Here is a 5,000-nt window from a genome sequence, read left to right as displayed (position 1 = left end):
TATGTACACATGTATGTTTTTATTAGAATATGCATTGAAAACGATTTGAAGTAAAATTTTTCATGCATTTTTTTCAAAAATGTACAAATTTCAGGTAATATCGAAACGCGCATGATTTAAAGAACCTTCATTACAGACTGGATCCAAGAAGTTTTCAACACCATTCTAGAGTTGATCCACTCGAGTTCAATCCCCTTGGTCACTGAAATTCTTAGTATTCAGAATTCCGATACTTAGAGAGAGAGAGAGAGAGAGAGAGAGAGAGAGAGAGAGAGAGAGAGAGATCGTCTCAAGTACTTATAGTTTATGCGTTGCGTTTGGAAATATGAAATTTTAAGTACCATGGTCTAAGCGCTGTCCACTGATTATGACGGATGACAGAGAACCACAAGCAAACCAGAACTAATGTCATCAGGGCATGGCTTTACTTTTGCCACTAAGTCTCGCACTTTAAAACTTTCCTCTCCTCGCACTACATCAAATAAAAAAAAAAGAGAAAAAACGCTTCAACTCATAAAAAAAATCCATCTTTCTACATTGGAGAAAAATTGGTCCGGGTCATAAAACTTTTCCCTCTTGAGTGTTTAAAAAATATCACTTGCTCCTCGGAGAAAATATTTCCTTTTTAAGGAAAAGAACAATTTGGGAATTTCAACCCATTTTTTTTAATAATAAAGCGAATTATTAGAGAGAAAATAAAATACGGATGGTACAGACAGTTTTTTTTTTTTATTAAATAACTACAAAAGAAACGATGGTACCCAAGGTGTAGGGAGTATAGTCTCTAGAGTCTAGACCTTCATGGTACCAACGTACTGAAACGGTATCTTCAAGTGTCATTCCGAAGGCGTGATAACTTCAGACCATTTAATCCACCATTTCTACTAAAAATAATTGTTGTCTTTACCTCTCTTCCAAATAATGAAAGAAACACGATTTAAATAGATTTGGGCCCATTTTGATTCTTTCCTCAAATGTGGTGGTGCTTACACGATTGCCTGCTAAACATACATGAACGGATTACGTAAACGGAACTAAAATCGGGACAAAAACGTTAGGACAGTTAGACGGAATATGGCGGGGATTTCAGACTACGATGAACTTCACCTTGCTTAAGATGATTAAGATCACGCACGTTGAATGATTCAACCAATGGCCAATACACATGAACAAACATTCCACATTTTGCTGTTTACTGTCATGTCATCTTCCCAGCGCTGTTCCAAGAAACTGCTTTCTTGAGGCAAAGAATGATACCGAGCAAAGGAAGTCAACACCAGACATTCTTCTGGTCCGGATGCTTTAAAATATTCTTCCAGTTCCTCTCTGTGTTTCCCGAGGAGGACTTTTCTTGCTTGAATGGAAGGAGGGCGCGCACCAAGAGGGAGAAAAAGAGGAAAAGAATCTTATCTTTCAGTGAGTTTTAAGAAGCTTACGAGACTGCTGGAATCTATAATGTGAAATATTTTAAAGGTAATGATCTTCTTCTGTTCCTGTTGTGGTCCATTTTTAACAAAGACTAGCAAAGACGAATAAGTGATATAATTTTCATTCATTTTTGACACTTATAGAATTGTCACCCAGTGCTCAATCGTAATGACCAAGATTTATTTTTGCTGTTAGTGCTAGAAAGATATTTGCCATTTTTTATTAACTACCCTCTTTTTGCTTTTTTTTTAAATTTAGTATTACTTAATATATATATATATATATATATTATATATATATATATATATATATATATATATATATATATATATATATATATATATATATATATATATATATATATATATATATATGTATATATATGTGTGTGTGTGTGTGTGTGCGTGTGTGTGTGTTTTCCTGGGAAGCTGCTTGAATTTTGAGCAAGGAATTAATTGCCTTTGTGATTTTTCTAAGAAATCAATTCACTTACATTGGAATTTTCGTATCAGACTACTAAATATAATTGTTTTAAAGTTAACCTAGGTGTTTATATGCAACAATTCCCTTTTGAGTAAACGCCCTTCGGTCATTTTTCTTCTCTTTTGTGTTTTAAAACGCAAAAGAGAAGAAAAATAAGCTGAAGTCTTTTACTCAACGGGGAATTGTTGCATATAAACACTTAGGTTACTTTTAAAACAATTATATTTACATCAAGGCAAACATCAGAAAAATGGGAATTAAAATAAGCAGGTGAAACAGTGTCCTGCAAAAATCTAAATTAAGGGGACGTAAAAATAACTTGGAGAAACGTCGGGGAGAAAATCATGTCAACGGCACTGCAGAAATAAGGGGCATTTCCGGCTGCAATTGAGAATGCAGGAGGTTATGGGGCGGAAAGGAATTAGCGTAATCAAGGAAAAGATCTCGTTGACACATGGAAGGTGCCAAGGTCTCTCGATTTGAGACACATGATACACTTACGAGTTTAAATAATGCACTGCACTGATTGAAGTCAGGTCTGATATGGAATTTGCGCTTTGACAATGAAAAGGAAAAATCGGTGAAAGAATGATAGCGTCTTGACGGATGAAAAAAAAACTTCGAACCTGGCACTTTACCTTGTAGGAGCGTCGTCTTCGCCGTAGATAAGAATGGAGGAAGAATGATGAGCGTGCGTAACATAATCCTACATATATAATAATAATAATAATAATAATAATAATAATAATAATAATAATATCCTTTATTTAAACTCTGGGCCATATACATGGAATATACAAAATACAGACAGTAACATACACAATCTAGATACATGAGATAAAATGATAAAAAAATGAATAAACGGTACCATCCACACAATAGCTAAGGTAGCATAAAAAATAGCAATCATAATATTGGCAATAACAGTAATAATATTGGAGAGAAATACATGCATCGAGAATTATAATAGTTAGTGCACAGATCATATAACTTAAATTTCAGCTAGAGACCTTAGGTGGTTACAGTAAGGCTATAAACGAAAATTGAATGTAGAAAAACTATAACTTGATAGTAAAATATCAGCAGAAAATATAATAATAATGACAGATTATGCATATGACACCTTGCCAATACAGAGATTGAATCCTTTAGGGAACAAAGGCCTCATTTCCCATCTTTCCTACAATTTAGATCTTCTTCTTGCTTCACACCTTAGGATGCCTTGTATGAGCGAGTTGCTGCTGTTTCTCACTCGGGTTACCAGACTGGACATCGTTCGCCTTACAATGGTTTTATACAAATAAGTCAATTTTCAACACTGGAATAAGAAAATTTGCCAAATTAAGTATTAATTGAGAATTTTTTCACATTATAATGGACAAGGCATCGTACAGAAAAAAAAAAAAAAGTTTTAGGCCTTCAAGAACGGTTAATAGCGAAATTGGCGGTTGAGTGAAAACACCCAGGCCTGGGATAATATGTGGAAGTATTAATATATCTTCGAATAGCAGTGTGAAGAACAAATTAATCGTTGTTCACGTGTGGTCCCCAGATATCTCAACCTTGAAAAGCTAAAGAATCTCGGGACATTGAATCAGGAGACTCGATGATGCGTCCTTATACTCCGTTGATAAAACCTTATCATACTTTCACATCATGAGTATTTGCGTATTTTCGTAGAACAATATATATATATATATATATATATATATATATATATATATATATATATATATATATACATATATATATATATATATATATATATATATATATAATTATATAATAAATGTAATATAGATATATATATATTTTATATATATATTAAGAGAAAAAGCAAATCTGGTGAATTATTAGACCTCAGCTTTCTTCGCTTAGAAACAAGAGAGGGCCTAGCGACAAACACTGGATTCTCCGAAGGCTGCTGAAATGAAAGAGCTGTAGGAATTGATGATCATGCAATGTAAGGCCGGTGATCCGTACAGCCTGGGTGGAGCTCGCGGTTGCTATGTCATTTTTGAGGCTAGTCCGGATGTGTGCATGTGTTTGTGCGTGTAATGATGGGTCCAACTGCCTGAGATCGGAGAGGAAAGTGACACTCTCCTTAGACAGTGATAAGACAAAGGACGGCTTTGAAGTTCTTGAGGTCAGGAAAGCCCATCGTATAAGGTATGGCACATTTAAAAGGACTTAGGAAAAGTTGCCTTTTGAAAAGAGAGAAGTGTAATGTGTACACATTTATTTAACATTTATTTATGTGTTGGGGAATATAAGAGATATGTCTGGTTGTTTCAGATGGGTTCATGGCATTATACAAGAGAATGGGATTCTCTAAAAGACTTGACTATTTAAATGTAGAAACTAATAATTTGTGAGCTTTGGGGGTGATTACTTAGTCTAATTCAGGAGAGTAGAATGACAGTTTACAGTCTTTTATGGGTCAGACTTAGTTCTTAATACTACGTTATTTAATCACTTTGTTCCATATCATGTTCAGCTAGTTTGGGAAATAAAAAGTATATTTTTGTATTTATGAGAATTCATTAGCCTACCTCATATCTTAGCTTACACCGTTTGCAGAGAGAGCCAGCAACCAAAGGTAAGGGGGTTGTCGCTTGTTTTTATTTTTAGTTTTAACCAGTGCCGAATGGTCGAATATGATCAACGAAGAGAGAGTAATAGATACAATAAAAACAAAACTCGTAAAAGATAATGACAGCCAATACAAAAGCAAATAGGTAACATTTGTCGCAAAGCTGAAAAGTGCTTCCGAAATATATTCTCCGTCACCAATGGGGCTTGCCGTCTGGGAATTTATCTTAAACACGAAATCAGGCGAGTCGTTCTCCAGGGAACTGATGGCCTTAAAAGAATAAATTGCCGAAGTTAGATCAGAAAGAAACGCTACCTCCTGGTAAATCTTGTCCTCCATCTCGTGAAGCGTGACTTTATCTCGCCAAAAGATTAACTAGAAGAATGGAAGCTAAAATTCTGCTGAATGGACTCGGCGGCAATGGGAGGGGAAGAAGGAAAAGAAGAGTTGTTTGATTTTCGCTAATTCATTGGAAGTAAAATTATATACATTATAT

Source organism: Macrobrachium nipponense, chromosome 15 (assembly GCF_015104395.2).
Source record: "Macrobrachium nipponense isolate FS-2020 chromosome 15, ASM1510439v2, whole genome shotgun sequence".
Classification (NCBI taxonomy): Eukaryota; Metazoa; Arthropoda; class Malacostraca; order Decapoda; family Palaemonidae; genus Macrobrachium; species Macrobrachium nipponense.
This window is presented reverse-complemented; position numbering follows the sequence as displayed.